This window comes from Callospermophilus lateralis, unplaced genomic scaffold (assembly GCF_048772815.1).
Source record: "Callospermophilus lateralis isolate mCalLat2 unplaced genomic scaffold, mCalLat2.hap1 Scaffold_62, whole genome shotgun sequence".
In the NCBI taxonomy this organism is placed as follows: Eukaryota; Metazoa; Chordata; class Mammalia; order Rodentia; family Sciuridae; genus Callospermophilus; species Callospermophilus lateralis.
Window position 1 is genome coordinate 1826427 of NW_027514663.1, and position 26198 is coordinate 1852624.

At 39.3% G+C, this 26198-nt stretch overlaps 1 non-coding gene and 1 pseudogene across 1 annotated transcript; both read right to left on the reverse strand.

Annotated features, from left to right (window-relative positions):
• Positions 1-584: 584 nt before the first annotated feature.
• Positions 585-687, reverse strand: LOC143389784 (U6 spliceosomal RNA). Its single transcript, XR_013090167.1, has one exon. It is a non-coding gene; the product is annotated as a U6 spliceosomal RNA (small nuclear RNA).
• Positions 688-5264: 4577 nt separating this feature from the next.
• LOC143389762 (short transient receptor potential channel 7-like) overlaps positions 5265-26198 on the reverse strand; it is an 85961-nt pseudogene continuing 65027 nt past the window's right edge.

The window sequence follows — 26198 nt, forward strand, 5'->3', positions numbered from 1 at the left end:
TTCATTAGCCCAATGTCTCCTTTCATGGAATCATGGGCAAATACCCAGTATTCTACTCCTTTGATACCTAGCTTTTTAAAACCCTCCTCCTACGGGGCAACTCCTTTTAAAATGTCCTGTTTCTTCACAATTGTAGCATGTTTTTGGCTTGGCATCTAAAGCCTGTTTTACTGCAGCTGCCAGGACTTTCCCTTGTTCATTAATGTCTCTACATAATTTGATATTTATGTGTTTAAATCTCCATGTTTCCATGGTCTAATGGCCTCCTTGCACCATATGTTTGCTTGCTCAAAGGCTAGCTGTTTAATTAATGGCATTGCTTGTTCTGTATTCCCAAATACTCTGGTAGCTCTTTGAATAAGCATATCTACAAATTCAGCGTAAGGTTCATTAGCTCCTTGTATTAGCTTAGATAATTGACCTTGTAATTATGACCATATCCTTGTAAAGTCTTCCATGCCCTAACTGCATCTGCAGCAATTTGTGAATATATAGCAGGATTATATGCAATTTGTTGCAGCTGACCATCATAAGGTCCTTTTCCTAACAACATATCTAGATTTATCTGAGGATAACCAGCTACTGCATTTCACCTAGTTGTCTCTGTGCAAAATTCCTCATTGGCGCAGGGGCCATGCTAATCTTCTCTGTATCGTTCAAATTTTAGTATATGTGCTGCCGAAGCAAGAGGAAAGATGGGAGGGGAGGGGGATAGTAGGGGATAGGAAAGGTAGCAGAATACAACAGTCACTAATATGGCATTATGTAAAAAGGTGAGTGTGTAACCAATGTGATTCTGCAATTTGTATTTGGGGTAAAAATGGGAGTTCAAAACCCAATTGAGTCAAATGTATGAAAGATGATATATCATGAGCTTTGTAATGTTTTGAACAACCAATAAAAAAGAAAAAGAAAAAAAAATCCTCATTGGCAACCTTTCATAATAGGTATTGTCCTCCATTTAGCACAGCTTTACACATACTAGTCCAATCTGCTGGTGTCATGTTCAAGTTGGTAATGGATTCGACCAAGCTTATGGTGAAGGGTGCTTGAGGACCATAGGTTGTTACATCCCCTTTTAGCTGCTTCACTGTTTTTAAATCTAAAACATAGTGATTTCGCTGCCCTCCTGCCGCCTCAAATACAGGGCATGCTAATCTTTGAGGTCCTGTCTCATGTTCCCATCTATCAACTATGGGGTTGAGGGCCACTCAGCATATTTTGTCTCCATTGGCGGAGCTTTTGGTTGGACACTTATGCCATCTGGTGATAGAAAGGTGTTAGTAGCAGCCTCCTGTTGTAACTTTTCCCCTGATCACTTTTTCTGCTCTAAACTTTCTTCTACTTTCTGACTATCTCGAGAGGCCTCCTCTTTTTCCTGATCTAATATGTCTTCTACCATAATGTGAACTGAAAGATTTGGACTAGGCAAACAAAATCGTATCATCATCCACAATGGCAATGTGCCAACTGGCAGAGTTCCTGGGTTTTTCTTTTCCCTGTCCCTTAAATCTTCACCATGATAATCCCATTGTGATATATTCAACAACTCCTCTTTAAAAAGCCATGGGCTACTTTTTTGTATTGTATCAACATATGCCCTGACTTTTTTTGGTTTTACTGGGGTGCCTCCTTCCTCTAACAATTTACTTAACATTCTTTTGGTTTGTTTTTTGCTAATTTCTGACCCCATATTTCTGCTACAAGGATAACACAACTCAAACAGATAACTCAAAACCAAACCAAAGCAAAATGAAACAAAAACAGAACAAAAAATTGTACCAATTTTTCTGTTTTTCTGAAATGTGTATTCGTGATCTATCTCTATCTCTTCCTCAGGGCTGAGCAAATTCAAACCTTGAGCCAACCATTTTTCCTAGTTTGCCTGAGAAAGTTCTAGGGATAGGCAGCTTGAAACAAAAACAAAACAAATCAAAAGAAGAACACATTGTTTTTTGAAATGGTCACCCATTCTCTTGCCTTCCCTCAGGGATGAGCAATTTACCTTATCACTTACCCTCAGGCATTCCCCTTATGGGCCACCAAATGCCACAGTCTTGCTGGACACTAATAACTGACCCACCACAAAGTTTTGTAGGTTCAAACAGCAACTACTTTATTTCAACTCTCACTGGCACTGAACACACGCTTTTTCGCCAACGCCACCCATGCAGCCCTTCCAGCAACCCCCCACACCGGAAATCCCTCCTCTGGCACTTCTCCAACCAATGGGAACTCTCCAGGAATTCCTATGAGAACTCCAAAGTAGCAGGCGCCCAAGGCAGCATGAGCCACTACATTGTCAGACAGAAAAGGTCAAATATACAATACAATCAATCCAGCATCACAGCAATTATATATAGCTTAACTCAAATCATCATCTCAATGGTTTGCTGGTATCACCTTTCAAACATTCCCTCTGGCAAATGCCAGGGATCATTCTGACCAGCGGAGGCTCTCAACACTTAACTCATAGGTAGTTGTGAGATGAAGGAAATTAATACAAAAAAAAGACATTTAACAGTGCCAGCCACTGAGTAAGCTCTCAGGTAATATTATTTTAATTTCCATAACCCATCACAGGCCTAGTTTTCAACCTTCAGTTATTTAGCAAACATTTATTGAGCACCTACCCTGGGCCTGACAAGTGCTAGGGAAGAACACACCCTGGTGGAACATCTGGTATGGCCAATGACACATTTGTTAAAATACCTTTGATGGAGAGATGTGCTAGATCAGTGGAAGGATTTCATACTGGCCCTGACCTGGCCTGAGCCTGGGAAGGCTGCCCCATGGCTGATGTTAGAGCTGAGCAGTTCTCAGCCAGATTAAATAGGGATGCTTGGGATAGATAATGAGTATGAGTTAACAAGTGGGAGAGGCAGAGAGAAGCATAAACAACTCTGGAGAAGGTTGGCAATAAAGAACAGGGGAAATAAAAGCCGAGAGCTCAAAATAAAAATCCAGGGAGAATTTTTTTAGTTGTTGTTGTTCTTTTTTTTAAAAAAAGATCAAGGGACATGTTTAAATGCTGACAGGAAGGATTAGGTAGAAAGAAAGAGGGTGAAGACACAGGCCAGGCTTGGCAGATATATCATGCAGAGGAGGAATAAGAGTGAAGGAGGCAGGAGGGAGGGAGCCCCAGCCAGGCAGGGCCACTCATGGTGGAGAAGGCCCTTCCTGCTCGGATGTGAGGGTCGGGTGTCAGGTGCAGGTGCATAAGAGTTTCACCTGGAAGGATTTGCAGCTATTCATTTTATCAGAGATAAATGTGGCCAAGAATCCCTGGCATTTGTCATAGTTCAGTGAGGTAGGTGGTTACGTGTGCTCTCCCCTGGCGGAGGAGAAGTTCAGAGCTCCCAGGAGACATGTGGTGCTGCAGTGTGTTCTCTCCATCTCAGGCACCATTCATGCAAGGGAAAAGACAGCATAGCTGTGAGCTGGCCCATTACTGCGCTAAGTTTAGGGGCATCTCTCAGCCAATCATGGGAATTCCCATGCCTCAGTTATTAGGACTGAAGCAGACTTGCTTGCTTGTTAGGATGGCACATACCACCCTGTGACCACTGCAACATGCCAGAGGAGTTGCTGAACTCCACCTGGCAGCGCCAGGAATGGCTTCATGGAAGGGGTCACCTTAGGGAGGATTTTGGAGGATAACTAGAAGGCATTCCTTCCCCCTTACCAGTGTTTACACTTGACACCCAGGTGCTCTACCACTCATTGGGGAAGCAGCATGAGGAGGTAACACAGGAGCACCTATGAGCAAGGGTTTGGAGTAGGTCAACTAATTTTCTGGAGCCTCGTTCCCCTCATCTGTACATTAAGGATCCTATCAACTCAGTACTATGAGGAAGATGAAATAAAATCTGATATTCAGTGCTCAGCATGGCACCTGGCACATAGTGGATGTTGATGAATGCTTGTTAAATGACTAAATGAACACAAGTTTACAATAACCACAAGTTGGAACAAATGAGCTCACATAAGGATCAGGGTTAGAACTAGGAATGATCAGATCATGCCTGAGAAATTACTCTTGGGTTTTGTTCCCCAGGTGGTATGTGCCAAGAATGTTGCTTCCTTATTTAGCTAAGCCCCCGCACAATGTGGTGACCAGTCAGGCATGTTAGCCATAACAGCTATCTATTCTGGCTGGGTAAGAGGCTGGGACCAATCCTGAGCTGCAGAGACTCTGCTTGCAGTCACTGGTGACCACCAGGACTTCAACTGCTTTCTGGGCATTCTTGCAGCAGAGCAGACCGGCAAAGTGCTTCTACTGCAGTTCTAATGCCACAAGGAGCAGTGTCTATCACAAATCAGCTGCCTACTATGTGTCAGGATAGTCATCCTCAAGTGAGGGCAGTACCTCTCTCCCAAGAGAAGTGTGTGGGGCTGTCTGTGGTCATCACAATAACTAGGTAGGAGTATTTCTGGGATGCTTAATATACTGCAATGCCCCAGACAATTCCACACCATGGAAATTGCCCTGCTGAAGAAGCCAATAGTGTTACTGTTGAGAAATGCTAAGTGAAACTTAAATTGAGAAATATTGAGAAAACTAAATTAGCTCTTACACTTACATTAGCTGTAATTTTTACTACAGCCCTGTAGAGTAGATATTATTATTGCCATTTTTAAGGTTGGATTTGGGGTATGGGGTACTTTTCAGAGCCTAGTAAGTGCAGTTAGCAAGGATATTGCATAGCAATTCTTGGCACCCCAAGGGAGATGGAAGAGGAAGAATTTTATTCTTCATTTTCAAAGCTAGATTCTGTTAAATAATTATAATAATAGAGAGCAAGCAAGAAACCTTAAGTAAGGGAAGCAGGGCCACAAAGTTTCATGTAGCACATTCTAAATTACATTTGGAAATATAACAACATTATAGATTTTATATTCTAATCAAGGCCATAACTCAAAAGTTCATGAAAGACAACGAAGGAGAACAAATTATGTGTTTTCCAATATATCTGTCACTCTCCATGGATAAGTAACACATTTGAATAACATGAAATAGGATGTGACTTCTTCTATTAAACAGACACTAAAAAGGATTTTTTCCTGCCCACCTATTTAGCATTTTCAACCTCAGCTATAACTATAAAAGCTACACCAATAATCTATTAAGATAGATTTAGCTGTTGTCAGATCCTAGTGACCAGGTCAGAACTTTTAGTGAAAAATATCCTGTCTGGAATGACCTGTAAAAGTTATAATGGGTGTAAAACAGCAGCACTATGATGATTTAGACCTAGGTGTTTTCATCTAGGAGCCATTTTCATGAGGAAAATGGCTTTATCACAACCTGAAAATTTGCAGCTGTAGAGCTTGGAGAGAACCATTGGTTTTCTGGCCACAAGGGGGCTCTGTTCTCCCATAACTGGAGCACAAGTGAACGCTGAGAGATGCAGATGATTTTCAAGGGCATGGGGTGAACCAAAAAAGCAAGGACAATAATGTGCTATGCTTTGGGTTGGGTGAGACTTAATACAATTCATAAAGAAATAAAAATCACAAATGAACAATACTGCAGCCTGAATCGTGGCATTAAGAAACATCTCTCATCTTTCCTTGGTGAACCTTGAGCCACACGGAGGGGAAAATATACAAGCTTATTGTGTTTTAAGAAAGTCAGAATTTTCCAAATTAACAAATAGTGGTATGTGTGTGTCAGCCGGGTGGGTAGTCGAGGAAAGAGTAGATGATTTGTAATACTACAAGACTCTTCATTTCTCAATGGGGGGGTTTTCCTACCAAATTTGCACATAATACAATTTATGTTGATAGTAAAGAGCAAATTGACTTTTTAAGTGACAATCCTCTATAGATCATTGTTGTACTGATCATGAAGATTTTGGAGAGACAACAGCCATATGGCTTCGTGTAACAGAGACATTCGACACTTAAACCCTTCAAGGTGTAGTGGCTGCCATTAAGGAAGACTTATTAAGCATTCAGCTATATTTTACTGGTGAAAATAAATAGCTGTTGTTCCTTCACTCTCTCATCTTTCTTTTTCACCATAGAAAGTATTGTGTTTGAAAAAAAAAATGACCCAAGGGAATGTACTGATAAAACTATTACCATTTAGTGAAAATTTAGTATTTTTCAGGGCATAGTGCTAAATTCTTCACAGGTACTATTTAATCTTCAAAACAATCATTTTGACATAGGTTTTATTATTTCTGTTTTACATATGAGAAAAATGGAAGCTCAGAATAGTTAAGTAAACACATGTTATAGGAAGCTACAGAACTAGAATTTGAATTCTGGTTAATACTAAAGACTGGGACATAAGTATGAGGCTCTTCACCTTGACTTTCAATTCATCTCAGGCCAGGATTCCCTGCTATACAAAGCAATCCTTTATTTCTGATTATAGTATTATCCCTGCCATGAAAACAACTTTCTTTTTCAGCTGTAAAATAGGAACAAAGAAAACAGATTAATTTTGTAGTACTATTACAAGGACTGGATTTTATGTGAGTCAGATATCTACACAATTCCTGGCCATAGTAAGTCCTCAATAAATGGATGCAATAACTATTATCATTATTATTCTTAAAATAACAATTTACTGCTTCAAACCACATGGCTTTGTGGTTCAAAGGGTACTTAGAGGACCTATATCCATGAGGAAAGAACTTTTGAACTAGCAAAGAAGGCCTTATCTTTGTACAAAGCAGTGATCCAATATGGAAGGAAAATTTTTTTGGTATATACATTCCTTTTAGAACTGGATTCACATCAGAAAAAATGTTTTTAAAAAACCAAAGCCAAAAGCCTACAGGAATACCCCCAACAACCTTTCCAAAACAAACTCATTCTTCTTAATACAGAAAGATGCATTTCTAACTCACTAATTAACTCCACGTTCTGTTCAGCTGGTTGCACTGAAGGAAGAAGGTATTTTGGGGGACTCTGGGGGCCTCTGACCTGGCTGTCAGTCCACAAGACCCAAATTGGCCAAATTGCAAATTGCAGGCTGTGACACCGTCCTAGTCAAGGGCCAGGGCAGGGGCTCAGATGCACCCAGGCTGAACCAGACTCACCGTAGGTGAAGTAGGCCACTTCCGGCGGAAGTGAGACATTGTGCAGCATGTCCTGCACGTACTGGTCCACGTACAGCTGGGCCTCACTGGCCTTCAGGAAGCCATGAACCGTGCGGTGAAGGAGGCTACGAAGATAGACAGCATCCTGAAATCCAGGAGGTTCCACAGGTGCAACACGTACTCCCGCGGCCCCTCCTCCCAGATCTCCTTACATTAGGACCAGATCATTCCTGCGTGAGGCAGAGAGGACCAGGCCCGGTTTTCAGTTTCTTTGGCGTTTGTAACCACAAGAGGGCACGGAGGGAACCGAGATATGATAGAAAAGGTCAACTCTTTGGCGCTAGGAATGTTGATGACCAGAAGCAAAGGGAAATGTGCCTTCAAAGAAAGGCTTAGAATCAGGAGATCCTCAGATTGGGAGAAGACACCTCACTGGTCCCTGTCCTTACAGACAATCTTCTTTTTTGGAAGAGAGGAAAGAGTTCTTAACCATTGATAGTTTATTGGAGGCATAATAGGGGAAATATGATTGCTGACATTTACACATGGTAGACGTCTTAAGGGATCATTCAGTCATTGATTAAATATAGGGAAACTGAATCTAGGAATTTCTTAAGGTACCACATATGACCTAAAACCCAGTTTTTCTAATTTACAGATTAGAATTCTTTCCTCTATATTTCTGTAACTGTTTCAATGAGCTTTAGTATGTGGTTATTAGGTGTTTTTTGGAACCAGGAATTGAACCAAGGGATGCTTAACCACTGAGCCACATCCTCAGCCCTTTATTTTTTTATTTTGAGCCAGGGTCTTGCTAAGTTGGTTAGGGCCATGATGAATTGCTGAGGATAGCTTTGAACTTGCCATCCTCCTGCCCCAGCCTCTCAAGCTGCTGGGATTTCAGACATGAGCCACCCCACTTAGCAGTTATTAGTTATTAAAAAAACAATTAATTTTTAGTTTTCAGTTATTGGTTTTTGAAAAATAATTTATTGGATTTTAAAGGCATAAACTATGTTAATAGTTCCCCCATCCCTTTTCCAGTTCAGCCCTGTAAGGTGGCCTGGGCTAATACTTTGGTGGGTATTCTTTTAGATCTGCACTAATACTGTAGATACTTTGCAAATATGTGTCAGGTGACTATCTTCCTAGTTCTTCTTAAGAGCTTCAAAGCTGAATTCCCACCCTGTGGAGACTGCTGTTAGTGACTGTCTTGCCAGTGGCAGAAATACCAACTACTCCAAGCTGGCCTCCCTATCCTTCCCATCCTCACTTTGTCTCTCCATTGCCCAGTATTCTCTACTGCATCTCTGACTCCTCTGGCTGTCATCAGTGATCAAAGTAGTTCTGCACATCCTTCTCTGGTAGACTCTCAGATCCTTCCTGCCCTTTTGGTTTTCAGCTCCATTCTCTTACCTCATGAAGTACAGATAACATTATGGTTACCTTTCATTTTCAAACACCTGCGATGTAGCCCTTATTTAACATCCAAATTCCAAAGCTAGACTGTTGATCTTTTCGATCTTCCTCTATCTCCATACATTCTGCACTCCAGCAGATCAGGTCTACCCAACAGTCCCCAACAGTTCAACCCCCAGTCATTTGCTTATTTACTTTTTTTTCTTTTCACTACACTTCAAATGCACACACATTGACAGATACCCACATCATAATACAGTGGTCTTTGAGAGTTCAGCTGCTGAAAAGCCTGGAGTCAAAGATGATGCTTGAGCAGAGAGAGGATGATGGTGGCACTACCCTAGCCAGAGTTCGACTGACTTGGTCATAGGCCCAACTCTGCTCTTGTGTGAGTGATGAGCTGATTGCCTATACTCTTCTGGGACTCTGAACAGGAACTGTTTTGCCAGAATTTTTCTTTTTTCTGGTGGAAATGGCCCATAAAATAAAAAGAATTGAAATGTTTTTCTAAGCAAAAAATAATTTGAGAGCAGCTGTTTAGAGAAGAGTCATGGCATTGTGTGCTGAAGATCAAATTGGAGTTCCCACAATAGGAAATATCCCAAAACACTACAGATCTGTTTACAAGACTTCCCCCAACCGCTGCCTCCCTCACTCTCCATCCCTCCACCCTGCTTTAAAAAAGCTACTTCTAAAGCATACCCTCTCAAAATTTGCATGATAATTCAATGAAATAATAATTTTCTTAAAACACTGAAATATACTTTCATTTTGCCTTTCCAAATAGGTATTTTTAAAATGTTATTAGAAAAACCATTACAGGCTGGAAAACGTTTATTGATTTCCTCTACCTCCAAATTAAAATTCCTAATGTTTTAGTTAAATTGCTTTTAGCTGAGCCTTAGGAGAATCACAGACTATCACTTAGAGTGATTGGCTTTAATTTAGGAAATCCTGGAGTCAGGTTATAGCTTCAACATTTAATGACAGTGTGACTTTTGATAAGTTCCTTGATTTGCTGTGGGACCTCAAATTTTATATTTGTAAAATAAATGAATTGAGATTTTGGAGTAACTTCAAATACTTAAAAGCTATTTGAATCTGAAATGCAAATTATGTACAGAAAACTGATTTTCCTAATGGGTAGTGTAACACCTCATTGGGCATTGCAAATCACTTTCTCTGTGGTCAAATGTCTGCATCAGTTTTCCTAGATTTATATATTAACTTTCCCAGACTAATTTAAATTATTCCAAAGCCATAAGTAAAAGTAACAGGCCCAAGTGTTTGAGCAGCAGAAATGCTTAATAGAAAAAGAAATGTGTAAAATTAACTACTTTAGTGAGTGAAATGAGGCCCCCTACTTCCAAGTTACCAAGGGTAGTTTAGGATTTGATACAGGAGCTGAGCCTCAGGGCCTTTTGCCTCCAGCATGCCAATCAAAGTATCCAGAGCCCAAGAGTTCAAGGGCTGTGGATACTGGGCACGTGAACTTCCTTCAGGCCAAATTCTCATCACTTAGGGATGCCTAGAGCTTAGAGAACAAGGTCTGAGATTATTAAGAAGGGGGCCAGGCCAAGGAACAGGCTGGGACTTGCCAGGAAGCCTCAGGGGAAATGAGTAGCTTGATGTACATTGCTTCTGAATAATGACCTGCAGGCTGTGGAGATGGAGTTTGAGAGCTAAAATAGCATTCACTTCCATCCAGGCTCAGATGGCATTCAGAAGGGCTCCACTTCGAAGTTCTGTGTGGCTTAAATATGCCCAGTCTTTAAATGGTCATTGCTCCCAGGGGTTCCTCTTCTCCATCTCAGGGCCCCACATTTGCTTTTCTGTTCCCTCAGGCCAATTTCTTATCATTGGTCCAGGATACCGAGGTTCTGTGAACTCACAGGAGGGCAAATATGCCTGAGAGTTCTGTATCTACAGGCCCTAATATCCAAACACTATCTCAATAGCCAGTCATTTGAAAATCTCTGGATCTTAGACACTTTCATGGTTTAAAAGTATCCCAAGAAATTCCTTCTCTTCTTTGTCTTCTTTTCTAATTATAGTAGCCAACAATTATTGAGTTCCTTCTAGATACCAGGTCCTGTGCTAAGCACTTTATAAACACTGCATCTTCATACTAGTTGAGTAGATAGTACTATGATTATCTCCACTCTACAGGTGAGGAAACTCATATATAAAGGTGGCAAGTGAGGTGTGCAAAGTCACACAGGCAGTCCAGGCTTCTTGTTATCCACTGTGCTGACTCCACTATGCCTTTCACTAAGTACAAGCTTACTCTGATGGGTCAGCAACTTACTTATCCATGGACCAGATGTTGACTTTCACTTCTGTGCCAGGCGCCATTCTGGGGATGCAACAATCAACATAATGGTAGTCTTTTGTAACAGTGGTTGACTTTAATTTTTTGAATATAGCCCTTGCCATTCTGCCATGGCAACTGATTTTTAGACTGGACATGTTTTGTTCTTTTCCTCTCTCCCTGCTCCTCTTTAATCTCTCCCCATGCCTAATCTTAGTTTCTGGGAAACTGATTTACCTTTCTTCCCCATTTTAGGCAGATTTATCTGTCCTTGAGTACACATCCACCATAGGAGCAACGTAATCTAGACTTTGGGGATTGCACCAGAAATCTCAGAAATGACTGCCTCCCAAATTAACAAGTGACTTAACAGAGGACACTTGTAATGTAGCCTTTTCATCACCTTTTTGAAAGGCCCTATTCCTGCTGATTAGCAGAATTGCTGTCTCTAGGACAAGAGTCCACTGTGTTTCTCATTTGCTAGGTAAGAAATAAAACTTCTTTTTCCTCAAATCTGTGTCCTTGTTATTAGATTGGCATTGGGGACAAGGACTGAGCTTTTGGTAACATTTTCATAGTAATTTAAGTCTAGTGCAGGAGACAGATGTGTCCACAGGTCACAGAGCTATAGGGTGACAGATGTTGTAATGAAGAATATTCAGGAAAGTCAGCATTACAGTCAAATGACCTTGGCATACCACATATCCATTGACTCAGTGAAGGTGTGAGTTCATGAAGGGGAACTTAGGGCAAGGGACAAGTGGTTGACTAGGTGAAGGGGCAAGGGCTGGCAAAATGTTCCAGATGGTAGCCATAGACATAAGTGGGAGTGGGTCTTTCCAGGGAACTGAGGTGCTCCATAAGATTCAAGGGTTAGGCAGTAGCTTCAGGTGAAGTTACTGAAAAGCTCTCTTTTAGGCAGTGCTAAGGAAACTGGGGTTCATTCTGAGTGCCTAGGAAGCCCATAAATGTGATACGCAGGGCAACCACATGGCCTGGCTTTCTGGAATACACTTTGGAAAATTGTTTGGGATATTTTGATAGGAAAACTTACCTAGATGTAAGCAGAGTCCGTTAAAATAACTCAGTGCACATGATTTTACAGTTTTACTCTTGGTCAAGCCTAAGAGTGTGATTTTGGAGCTAAGATGTAGCACTGCCCTCAGAGTTTATAATCCTAGGTGGGTTTGGGTGAGGCAATAGCTAGACTTTCATATTTTACAGATGTGGAAACTGAAATCCAGAGAGGCAAGGCCACTAAATAGAGGGGGACACAGTCAGGATGGGATTCCTGACACCTGGTACCAAGCTCATTCCCCTAACACTTTTTTTGTTTTGCTACTGAACTGGACATTTACATCTCATTCCAATTGAGTGTTCAGTACTGTAGCATCTGTTTAAGAATACACTGCCAGCTTTTCTAGGAGATTGGGGCAGAGTGAAATGATTCTATTCCTATATGGAGGTATCACGTTAGGCGAGGTTTCCTGACCTCCAAGACTGTAATGGCTTTCTGGGAACTACTAACATTTTATATACTCCCCTGATGAGCAGATACATGCTCCAGTTGAGAAGCTTATTATAAGTTCTTCAACTACTCTAGAGTTACTGCGTGTAATCAGGTAATAAAATAGGACACTGATATTGGGAATTCTTCAGGCTGTAAGGAGTTATAGTCTCTGGTTCACTTCATACTCTGCAAATATATAGTTCTACAGAATATATGTGCCTACCAGTAAATTTGTCCTTCCGTACTCAGTCATGCTTCTTACTTGACATCCTTGATGTTATGTCCTCCTGGATTTTCTCCTACCCTGCTGGCTATATATTCTTAGTGTCTGCATGGCCTTAACCTCTCCATCCAATGCTTTACATATCTTGGGTTGACAGAAGTTTCTAAAATTCTGCTGATAACCATGAAAAGCATTTGGAGTGAAGGAAGAACATATTTCTAATTGGGTTTAACCATCCTGTGAAATGATACAGCAGAAGAGGAATAATCAATATGCTCAATCGGAGGAGGCTGGGAAATATTGTAGAGTATTGCATTATATGTGGCCACTGAAATAGGTCATTGAGAAAATTAAATGTCCATATGGAGAGAGGACTGCAATTAAATAGAATATGAAAAGAGCAGCTGCAAATCTGTGTGACTGCAGAAATAATAATGTTAATTTAGACAAGAAACAGTGAGCATACATATAGTCTTGTCAGAGGTGGTAACTATTATGAAGAAAATCAGAGAAGGGAGGAAAACCAGAAGAGGAGGAAGTAGGGTAGGGATACTTGCAATTTTATACAGGTTGACTCAAAAAAGGCCTTATTTTCAGAAGGGGGACTTCTGAGCAAAGACCTGAGGAAGTAAGGAGTGACTCACCCAGCTCCCTGCAGGAGGAACTCTCCAGGCACAGGGGCCAAGCCTAGTCAGGACTTCTGAGGCAGAAGCAGTGAGGCAAGGAGACCAGTGGGCCTAAGACAGGGTGAGTGAGAGGAAATGTGGCAGGAGGAACCATAGAGATGGGGCAGAGAGTTGAGGGCACCATGGGCTGTGTGATAACATTAGTTGTCACACGGAGGGAGATGGGAAACTACTGAAGAGTTTCTGAGGTCAAGTGACAAGACTTGTGTACCTTTTAAATGGATCACTTTATCTTGTGCAGAGAACAGATTGAGACATGTGAGTGGGAATGGCAGAAACTGGAATACTTGGATAAGGTGATTCACCTTCCTATGGCTAAAATTTCCACCCCTGCATTGAGCAGTTTGGACTTGTTGGGTCCTAAGCTTCTCTTCAATTCTAGAGCTAATTCTGGCAAAGAGGGAACAATGACTTGGGTCTTTTCATAACCATTCTGTATGAAGTACTACAGTTATGAGTGTGATATGTCATGGGGAGAGAGGTTTGTGCAGTTGTCTTTGTAACTGATTCAAGGCCTTCTTGGCAGTGTCTGGGAACAGAATTCTAAGATGCCATCAGCAGGGGTCTGGTACAACTTTATGCTCTGCTACTTCTGAGCAGAGAGTGAATTAGATACATGTTAGATCTCATAATGGACCAGAAAAAGAGCCTTTTGTATGAACACAAAGGTTATCTCTTAAAGTTCATCATGATTATTTTTTTCATAATTAAAGAGCTCTAGAAGATATTTAGAACAAGATAATACTACTCTTATTTATAGTTGCTTCTTTAGTAGTCCTTAATAACTAAATGCTTAATGCAAATGCTTGATAACTAAAACATATTTACTGAGAAAAATGGATAAAATATCAGAAAAGAACATCTACATGTTCCCATCACTGCATCCCAACACACCATCTGCACTATACCTTCACCCTCCCTCCTGTTACAATAAATGAAGTTTCCATGTTCCTGTTAAGGCCAAATACTCTAATTGGACCCTGGATCTCATTGCTCCACCTGTTCAGGAACTTTGCTTCCAAAGCTGATGGTCCGTAGATCTCATGTTATTTGATCCATCAGCAGTGTCTGACATAAAGGATCACTCCCTGGTTCTTGATATAGTTACTTCTGGGTCACCAGAAGTCTGTGAAGAAGGTCTCTTGGTTATCCTTTTACCTCATCTCTTTTTCTGTATACTTCACATCTTTCCATATCTAAACCATTGGCTTGATCCTCAATTCATCTGTCTATATTTAAAGTGAAGGTGATCTCATATAATTTACCTAAATATATCGGTATATCCAATTTTTTTGTTTCCATACTCATTTCTCCTCTGAACTTCAGACATATATATATCCATTTGTTACTTGATGTTTACTCTTAAATGTCTAATACATATATCTCAAGCTGAAGTCTTGATTTCCATTTCTCTTCCCTGTCCAAACTGATTTTTGTCTTTTCCTATCTTAGTAAATGGCTTTGTGCTATCCCATTGCTTGAGCTAAAATACTTGGAATTGTCTTTGCTCTCTTTATTTCATATCCCACATATAATATAATAGTAAATATTATTGGATTTTACCTTCAAAATATAATCACCATCTCCTGCCCCCTTAAATTAATCATTTACCACTTGGATAATTGCCATGGCTTCCTAACTGGTCTGTTGCTTCTGCTGTTTGTCCCACAATCATCTGTTCTTAACACAGCAGTCACTGACTCTTTACTGAATTCACATGATATTATTTCTGTGCCCAGAATTCTGCAAAGCTCTTCTCCTGCCTTCATCTCTACTTTTCTCCTCTGTATTTATGTATTCAAGCCACATTAGTCTGCTTGATGTTCTTTGAACATATCCAGCTTGTTTTGGATTCTAGGCTTTAACCTATACTGTTCCTTCTGCCTAGAATGCTTTTTACCTTATCAGAGAAGGGGGATAAGTGTACCTGCTCCTATCTGCTCAATTACTCTGAAAGTTAAAATGTGAACAGAGATCTGAAGGAAAAGAGGAAGCAAGTCATGCTGTTACTTATTCAACATACCTCTCTCAATCAGAGGCATTTGTTACTAATTGGATGTATGAAGACATTAAGAAGTTTTTAATTTTCTTTTAAGTCTGATAGTGTTTTTCTGATTATGCTTTTAAAAAAACCATGCTGATTTCTGTTAACAGCCACTCTGCAATAACAGAAGAAAAGAAAATTATTTTTAGACATTGGAGATAGCATAAGTCTGTGATTCCTAAGCAATGGGAACCACGAAATAAGTCATATGAGGACACTGGCTGTCTTTCTGGAAGCACATTCCAGTCTGCCAGGCATAGGAGGGGGCCCAGAAACAGAGCAGGCAGTCTCACTGAGTGAAGAGGCTGAGATTAGAGCTCAGACAGAGCTCCAGAGAGAAGGGTACTGTGCAAACACAAGCAAGCAAGCAAGCCAATCAACAAAACTCCCTGAAGGAAACAAACAAAAAATTCCAGAAATTTAAAGAATTTGAATGTTCTTGAATAATAAGTCATAAAAACAAAAAGTGGATTTCAAAGACAATGGTCAGGGAGCTATAAGTTGGACAGTTTCTAGAGCTGTGACCATAAGAGCTGAGAGTCTTTACTGACCAACAGGACTTTCAGTAGAGACCTCAGAAGTGAATCTCCATAATACAAAGGTAAATAATCCTTAGCTTCTCCAGATCCACTCTAAGAACAAGTGGAAAGGAATGAAAATGATGTGCAAATATCCTTTCTGAATAAAGTAAAACCCTCTTTAATCTTTTCCCCTTGTAGTGTACTAAGGATTGAACACAGGGCCTCACACATGCCTGGTAGTGCTCCTCCACTGAGCTACACTGCAGCCCCACTCTTTAATGGAAGACAACAGCTATGATTGAGTATGGTTCAAAACTCACATGATCCCCAGTGTATTGGGAGATGGGGCCCCAAGTTAGGTATTTGGGTTATGGGGTCCTCATGAGTGAACTGATGCTTTCTCACACAAGTGGGTTCTTGCTCTGTGGGACTGGATTAGGTACTGTGAAAGTGAAGTTTCATAAAAGTGACATTGCTCCTAGTGTTTTCTCTCCTTTGTGCATGCCCACTTGCCCTTACACGTTCCACCACAAGTTGACATAGCACAAGGCTGTCAAGCAGATGCAGCTGCCTTATCTTGGACTTCCTAGCCTCCAAAAGTGTGAACCAAAATAAACCTCTTACACAAATAATGAGAAAATTTTACCCTCTAAATTGTATACTTATATTTATTATCAAGATTTTATGTATCTGCCATAACAAAAATATCTTTAAAACTATACAATTTTCTATCCTTTTTTAGAAGCAGAACTTTATTTCTTAAGGCTTTCAGGAGACTATTTTTAAATGATCAAAATAAGGTTTCCCATGCAAACCACTTTTCAATCATTTTTAATACATTTTTAATGACAAATACTTTACAAAAATTTCCCCAAACATTTTCTTTTAAAATTGGGAGTTATTTTACAAGCCTATGCATTTTAAACATGAGCTCACATAAAAGCTGACTTTGACTTTCTTGTTGGTCATCCACTTGCTATTTTGTCTGCCAAGAGTATATTCATGAGGGGAGGTTGAGTTCAGAAATCAGAGTTTAATAATGGCCTATTATAATTTGGGGGGGAGAACAAAAAGAAAGAGCAACTTGCTTACATAAGACCCACTTCATGATGAGCATTTCTGCCCAGGAGAATTGTGTAGTTTTCACTCTGAAGATCTGTTTTGGGTAGTCTGTAAAGGTTTCATTGGGCAGGGTTTTAACACCTTCATCTCAGTCAGATGCATTTACCACTAACAGTCCCAAGAAGATGGTAAAAAAAAACTGCATGGGCTACAAACTTGATGAAAGGGCTCCTCAGGGTTTGTCCTAGCTGAAAACAAAATGTGCACAAGATGTGTTAAACTGGCAGCTCTAGGTGGGTGTAGGTCTTTCTTTAAAACATTGATTTTATCAAACCATAGTTTAACCAGAGAATCTTTCATCTTAGACTACTAACTGAGCCCAGACAGTGTTTTCTCTTATATATAAATTTGAGATGCTGCTTGACCAAATCTATTTAATACTGACCTCATTTTTTTTTCTATTTAACAGTCTTAGAGGGGCTAATAGAAAGAAATGGAACACAGTGATGTGTCATCATGTTACATCTGATTGCATAGATACTCTTGATTGCATGGATATGGTTTTTATGTCCTTCAGATCTGGAAAAAAATTATGTCTGAATAGAACATACAATTTCAAAAGATATATTTGAGGTATGCTCTTTTGCTGTTTAAGTTTTCAACCTTTCTTCTATCTTGATTAACTTTTTAAAAATCTATATATTTCCTGCTAGGTACTGCTTTAACTGTGTTCCCACAAAATTTGACACTGAACACTTTCATTGGTAATTATGCATATTTTAAAATTCTCTTTTGATTTAATTTCCAACTTAGGTATTATTTTCTTTCCATACAAGTAGGACTTTATTTTTTCCTGCTTTCAAAAATTCTAAATTTACTATTGCATATTTACAGAACATAGACTATGCTACTATTCTAAATTTATTGAAGTTTTTCTTATGGCCTAGTGTTAATTCTTCATTCCACATGAGTCTGAAATGGTCCAAAATTTGCCCTATTTGGGAGCAAGTTTTGGTCACATTTTCTCAGTTCTCAGGGCATCCCATCCGAAGATCACTTAGATCTTTGAGGGCTAAATTAAGGGATATACATTGAGTCCTTGCTGAATCCCTATTAATAAACTTATTTGCTTCTCTTTCTGGTCACTGTTGTCACCCTCATTTAAGCACCAAACCTTAGCCCCCATCCAGGTATAATAATAAGACAAGAGTTAAAAGGGAAATATTTTCTGAAGCTCAGCTCCTTCTCCAGAGAAGATATTCAGTTATAATCTGTGACTGATTAATTGATGTTCACACTCTGCCTCATTCAGGAGTCCTAGAGTGAAATGTCACACAGGAGCTAGAGTATTGGTACAACAGAAAATCAACTACGGGGGCTTATCTAGGTAAAATGTTTCTAATTATGACTATGTTCAACATAGCATTTGTAAATCAGATTCCCTGATAATGTTCTTTAAATGTGCTTCAGTATGATAATCATCTTCTTTTAATTCTGGTCTTTCATTGAACTCAGGAGCACTTAGCAACTGGGGCATACTAACCCTATTTTATATTTTATTTAGAGACAGGGTCTCATTGAGTTGCTTACTGCCTTGCTTTTTTTTTTTTTTTTGAGGCTGGCTTTGAACTTGTGATCCTCCTGCCTCAGCCTTTCAAGCTGCTGGGTTTACAAGCATGAACCACCATGCCCAGCAAAGCAATATTTTTAAGAAGCTGCTTTTATCATTTAAAAACAACCCTATATCTCAGATCCAGACAAAGGGAATCCCTGATTATGTTAGAAGTTACTTGAGTTCACGTGCATATTGTTGTATGATATTTGAAATAACTTCAGAAATGTAAAGAGTGGCTTAGCTGATACTCAAAGACCCACAAACATCTTACAAATGAAATTTGTATAAACTATAATGCTTATCTTTTTTATTTACAAAAATAGTAGTATAGTTTTGGCAATAGGCAGATGTACTAATTTCAGAAGGCAGAAACTAAATGAAAGGACTAATAAAAATATCTCACATAAATTCTGTAAATATATGAATCAATTCAAGTCTAATTTTATTTTTATGATATTAGATATCCATTTTGAAAATCTCAGCATTTTAGCTAATGATGTTGGCATCTTGGAGCCCTATTTCCCAATCAGGACCATGGAATATTTTGGTATACCCAAGAGATATCCTTAAATAGTCTTCATATTGTTTCTTATTATTGTGTCAAGACTTCATTCAGGACACAGTAATAATGGAAGATATAAAAAGACCTTAGGAGGAGAGTGGGAAAGGGAAAGAGAGGGCAAGGTATCCCCATATCTTGTATATCACAACAGAACCACAGGAATATCAGAAAAAAAGATGGGACACTTGGACAAAGACACAGCTCTTAAGGGATTGTCAGCCAATTTTCCTGACCCTTTGTCTATGTACTCTACATAGTGTCTTCTGTTGATCTGGGGTACACCTTTCCATCTTCTCATCCAGGTGAGGCATCTGATTGAATACATTTGTGACTAAATCCAACCTGACCTTGGGATTCCCTAGAAGACCTTGGTACTAGAGATTTATGTTCCTTTTGATACCTCTTTCAAGTTGGTATCCTATGGCAGAAGATGAGTGTGTATAAATCATTAGTGCAAAATGTAATTAAAAAACCCTGATAACACCCTGTGGTGATTTGGAAGTTTACCCTGGGCTCAGTTCCCACTTGATCTAGGTCATAGTGAAGAAAAGTGAGACTAGGAATTGATTTCTTTTTCTTTTTGGTTTTCTGGGACAAATGCATCTTTTTACCTGGTAAAATTTTGACAAAGGTCAGATGAAATCCAGTTATTATAGTGGCTTTCTTTTTCTTTCTGTGTAAAATTTCTTAATTTACACATTAAGACAATTTTTGAAGCAAATTACCCTTGGAGAAAATGTTCCCCTTCACAAGACCATCAGATGGGCCAAAAGAAAAATAAATTCAACCAATATGTGCCAACAACTTTTAGTTATGGAATCATTAAAACTGGGTCAGGTCACAACTTTTAAAATGGATGTTAGAGCTTTGGAAAATGTAGTTGTCCATTCCACTTGCAGTGCAGAACCTGTGAATCTGACAACATGCTGAAAGCAGCTTAGGACCTTATGAGCTGAGAACATCACAGAAGATACATGTCTGTAGAATCTAGTCTCTGGCTTGCCTCAGACTTCCTGGGCACTATTCTTTTACTCTAAGAAATATATGAATTTGAGAGCAACTGAGTATGCCCTCGAACTGGTTCCAAACAAGTTACATTCACAGATCCTCAGGGATTGACACTTGCATTTACTGGTTGGCATAACTTTGTTCCATGCCACTGGACTATTGACCTTAACCACTAGTGTAAGCACTTGGTGGTCTGGGGGTCTACTATGCCAAGAAAGTAACCTGTGACCATGGTTTTAGTGGATCACAAGGAGAATGTTTCCTGTACCTCTTTCTAGTCTTTTACCACCAGAGTCTCCCTCACCAAATGTCATCCTCACTTTCAGCCAGATGCCAATGGTCTCAAGCTCAGTTTAAAAAGGCTCAGTTTATAAGTTGGAAAGTTGAACAGATGCAAACTTTGGAATCATTCCAAAGAGAAATATGTACTTCTTTAAAGTTTAGTTGTTCTAAATGTTAGAAAGATCCTGGTTAAATTACTGGTAGATTCCTCAATATGCTTCTTCTAAATTCTTATTCAAAATATCTAACCTATGGATTAGGAATCTCTCCTTTTGAGGGGAGTATTCATTTAGGTGTCTCTAATCAGAATATGCACACATTTTAATGTGAAGTCACAGTTTGTTCTGTGGGCTGAAGAGGTGCTGAGTGATAATGGAATTTACACGGTGAGACTTTTAATGAAAGAAAGGAAAGGATAGAGTTTATCCTATAGAGGTTTTCTTTTCTCCTTTCTACAAAACTCCTTCCAGCTCTAACATTCCAAATCAAGTCTAAGGTTAAGATGTACACAGTAGGCATTGAAGGTCATAATACTGTTGATGTAACCAGAAAATTATGTGCGTGCATGTGTGTGTGTGCATGTGTGTGTATACGTAGTGGCTATGGGAATATTTCTGGGGTCAGAGATCCCAGGTTTCAATCACAGCTCCATAGGTTTTTGGCAAGTTGCTTAAACTGTTAGTGTCTTAGTTTATTCAGTAAAATGGAGACAAAAGTAGTACCTCCTGCACAGGATTGATGCAAGCAATGAATTATGTAATGTATAATGTGTGTATCGTGTATCTCAACAGGTGGCACTGAGCAGCTCAGGGAATCCCCTCAAGGGAAATTTAAAAGAGACCTGACTAACTCTTGAAAAGCTCAGCATGTTCGAAAGCTCTTTAATGAGGCAATCTTTCCTTGTTATGAACAATGCCACCAAGAGTCATCTTAATACCACAGATGAAGACTTGTCACTCAGCCACCAACAAGCCCCAAACCCTGAATTGAGCTCAGACCTGAATTTACAAAGTACACAGAAATGACAAGTACTTAATGATCAGCCCATGTTTATCTTGAATGCTTTAAATTTACTCTAAATGGAAGTTTTGGGAGCATCAAATATCAATAAAACAATATTTGAACAAAGGAGAGAAAGCCCCAGTCATGGGCCAAACTTTCCTGTAATCATTTCCTCCAGAATATTCCAGTAGACTGCTACAGATCTGACCCTTATCCCCTTTGGGTGGTATCAGTTTTCTGGATTTACTGGGCCTGAGAAATTCCAGAATACCCTTTCTGTACTATATACATTTTTGGTGGGTCTTATATGCATATTTGCAAAGATTCTTCTCAAACCTACCAAAAAGCTAAAAAAAAATTCATCAGCAGCTGGAATATCGGTTTTTTTTCTGAATTGTTTTCCATGCTACCAGGCAGGAAGAGGCAAATCAATTTGCTGTTGTTGACTAGTTCCAGGTTCTTGGAAGCTGTCATATTTAGCTTTGTAGCAAAGTGAGGATTGGCAGCATTTTCTCCACAATGTTGTTATTTTAATTATTGAAAAGCCTAGAATCAGTTTTGAGGCTCAGAGAGAGCATAGGCAAGTGTCTCTATCCATGCAGTCTCTGGTTAAAGGCCAGGATCCAATTTCCACTACATACTAGATGATTCCAGCATCAAAACACGTGCCTGCAACCAATGACCAGCTCTTGTCCAGCTCTAAATCTGGTTAGTTTCTTTTTGTTTTCTGAGCTTTTTTTGTCCATAATGAAATTCAGAACAAAAGTGGTTTTATCTACATATGTATTATTATTTAGAAGTACATAGCATGAGACTAGCATAGAAACAGAATTTTCAATAAATATAAGGTCAAATTCTGTGAACATTCAGTATTTGGCTTTTATTTTCAATATTGTCCATAGGAGATGGTGTTTGAGGCCTGGCCTCCCTCTATGATTCCTAACTGACTCTGAGACAGTCAAATGATTGCCTGCCTGGTTAGGTGGCCTCTTCTGCACCCCTGGAGCCTCAGGCCTATTATTCTGAACTGAGTTCTCTATAAATGGACTTGACAAGAGGGTCAGCTCACTAATGACACTTTTATTAAGCACATTAGCTGATCAAATTTCTTGTGGAACTAATATCTCTGTAGTCATATTTTCTCTTGAGTGTTGATTACCTTAATTTCTTTAAAAATCTATCACTAGATAAATGTCACTTTGGAACTTTTGAAAGCAATCTTAAACCCATGAAACATTTTAAAATTTCTGCATGCTTTTATAGGAGAGAAAAAAACTATATTCATAACTGGGATGAACTGTTGTTCAGTAAACTGGGTGATGGAGGGAGTTTAGGAAGTTCAACTGCTAGGCAAGATAGAAGAGTACTGTGAGACAAAATTCTTTATAATGGAAGGGAAAATGTAGGATTAGCCAGACTGGGAAATAGGACCTGAGGGACTGGATATTGTGGGCTGCTGGTTCTTGAAACCATCCCAATTCAATTGTCCTGGTGGCCCATTTTCACCACCCTTCATGGATAATGAAACATTTGTACTGGTTTCTGATAATATCTCATCTAAACTTCTTGTTCCTCCTAGCCACAGGTGCATTCTGAGAATATAATGCTAGTTTTTCTGGATTTTGGAGGCATATTGGCTGGATCTTGGCTCTTATTTATTTTTAATTGGCTCATAGGCTATTATTTTACTTTCATAACCCAAAGGAAAACCACCGTTTGCTCTTTTCTCTACTTATATTCATCCACAAGGAAGTAGCTACTGTTTTAAATTAGTCGGTTTTGGAGAAGGTACAAAAATTCCTTAACTCACTATTGAGTTTTTAAGGGCTGTTTTATGCGACATTCAGACCCATAGCCCATACATTATAAACAGGACATAATACTTCTATGATGGTGGGTGGTTAAACACATGGGTTGCTGTAGTGCTACCTGGGTTTAAGTTCTGTTTCTTCCTTAGGCTGGCCAGATGCTATTAGGTTATTCTTAGTTCTTCACATGCTTAGCTTTCCCTCTTCTGTAAAATGAAGCTGATAATGAGGATTTAATGTTATAGTTTAGATATTAGATGTCCTCCAAAGCTCATTTGTGAGACAATGCAAGAAAGTTTAGAGGTATTGGGTTATGAGGTCCTTAATCTAATCAGTGCATTAATCCTCTAACAGAAATTAATGTGTGGTAATTATAGTTAGGCTGAAGAAGTTGGGCCATTGGGGGTATAACTTTGGGGTATATATTTTGTCAATGGTGAGAGAAAAATTCTCTCTCTCTGGCTTCCTGGTGCTATGTCCTGAGCCGTTTTCCTCTACCACACTTTTCTGACATTCTCTCTTGCCTAGGACCCAGAGCAATGGAGTCATCTCTCTATAGACTAAGACCTTTGAAATTGTGAGTGCAAATAAAACTCTGTCCTCTAAAATTGTTCTTGTCATGTCTTTTGGTTGCAGCAGTAAAAAAGCTGACTAAAATATTTAGTGAGTCAGTATTTATAAAATGCTGAGAACAGTACCTGGCAATAATAAGTTGTATATTACTTTTAGATAAATAAAAACAAGCCAATGGCTGTTCTTTCCTTTCCATTTTTCTTCGCCTCTTCCTCTTGTTTCTCCTTTCCTCCCTCCCACTCCCTACCTCACCTTCCTGCCTGTATTCCTGACTGCTGTTTTGTTGGCAGACATTTTCTTGAAGTATCCATGTAACCTAAGCATGCAGGTTAGGCCAGTCCTTCTCTATCCAATTCCTCTTTCCTCATCCCCCACTGAAGGTGGAGCTTGACTTATCCAGGCTATTAAGTCAGAATGGGTTATTTTTCTTTGATGGGGCTGTCAGGGTTACCATCAAGTCTATTCATCAGACACACTGGTACTAGCTCCTCTAATGATTATGGAGCCCTCTCTCAATGAGGAGCAACGCAGATTACAGACAGAACCTGCAGAAAGCTCTTCTCTCCTTCTCCCTCCCTTAGATCCTCTCCTCTTCATCACCTTAAAAGCTGCTAAGTCCTGCATGTAGCCCTTTTGGGGGGGAAAGGAATAGGGCTGCCTTGAGACTATATGATTTTCATATCTCTTAAGCATAGATTTTCCTCTCTGATACTAGGACTTATTTATATAGTAATGAGATGTGGCAATGCATGTTATGATAAGCTGAAGAATAACTTAGCTGGAAAAAAAATCATGAGATTCAATGCTTATAGGGAAGATAACTTTCTTTAATATAGATATGCTATCAAAGCACCCCTCCCCCGACTATGTCTCATGTAACTTTGGTCAAGATTTTCCCCTTTGCTTTTCACTAACATTAGTTATAGAAATCCTGTCTTCTGGAAACTGTCTTCAGAGGGAAAAGAAGACAGACACTGCATCAGCCATCAAGTGGTTGTTCTCAGTGCAGGGCAGGAAGTCCATATGAATTATAGCATTTGTGTGGTGTCATTTCATATTTAGAGCATTATATAGGATTAGGTTCCATGGTGCTAATATTCTTCCCTTCTTTTTTTTCTTGGCAATGCTCTCAAGTCATGTTGGTTGGGAGGAAAGAAGAGAGTTGGAAAGGTCAGTCATTTACTGGTTTATTTTGTTGGTTTATTCACTTGTTCATTCCCTCATCCACTCAACAAACCTTCCCAAGGGAATCCTCTAGTAGGCACTGTCCTCGGCACTGGGGAAAGGTTGCAGTCTTTGTCTACAGGGAACTCTTAGTTTTATTATTGGAAGTGGAGCAGGACTTAATAGCAACTCCCCATTAATTCCTGAGCAGGCCCTTCATGGTGGGTGAATGAATGAATAGCAAGTGCTCATTGGAGCATGGATCATTAGATGGTGGCATTAGTGCAATTTCTTATGGGTTTCTCTTTATTTGTTCCCCACATCTTCAGAGAATCTAGTTGCTAGAATCTAACACATTCAGGGGTTAAACCACCCAGGTTCAAAAGATAGATCTTCTGTTTCCCATCTGAGTGATCCTGAGTCAGCCTTCTCACTGCTCTTAGTTTTGTTATATCTGCAAGAAGTATCACAGTGCTCAGTAAGTATTGAAGGTGGTCACTTGTATGAATGTTATTCCCATTACCACTTTTCCAGTTCCTCCAGAGGCTGTTTATATAGTGCTTTCACTCTTGCTGAGTTTATACCATTAGCATGGAGTGTTGAATAGCTATGTTCTTTTAGAGTTAAACATTCCTGGAGTATATAGTGTGTTTCATTAAAAAAATAAAAACTACTATTATTTTATTAAGTTTTAAATTTATGGGGCACTTTGGTATGAGCCAACATTGTTATTCTCATCAAGCCTATTTATTTTTCCATGAAGTTCTGGAATAGCCATTATAGGAAAATAATCCATGATAGTCCTGGGAGATGGTGGTGGTGAGTTTTGGGTGAGGAACCCATATAGTCATAGCTCTTTGTAGGTGCCTCTAAATATGAGCACCAGGCAAAATGGAAAGTTTGAAAGATATATCTTTAAGTTTGTACTGTTATTTACTGAGGATCTAGTATGGAGTAGATATATTTTTATCTATAATTTTTTCAGTAAGTCTCCCCTAAAATGGATGTTTTTATATGTCCACATACACAAATGGGGTTGTATTATCATTTCCATGTTTCAGTTGAGGAAATTGAGACTAGACTATATCAAATTAGCCACAGTGTCATGGCTAGAAAGTTGAGGTTCTAATTCTCATCTGCCTCTAAGCCTGAGCTCTTTTCACTTCACTAAATGCCACCCTCCCCTTGAATATTTTTGATCTGATTGACTTAGATTTTACCCTCTGCTGGTCTTAGTTCCCTGTCATAAATAAAACAATAAAAATTAGATATTACTGAGAACTTATCATTGTTCAGGTTGAGCACTTTATAAACATTTTTTTTCACTCATTCCTTGTCATACAATGTGGTGAG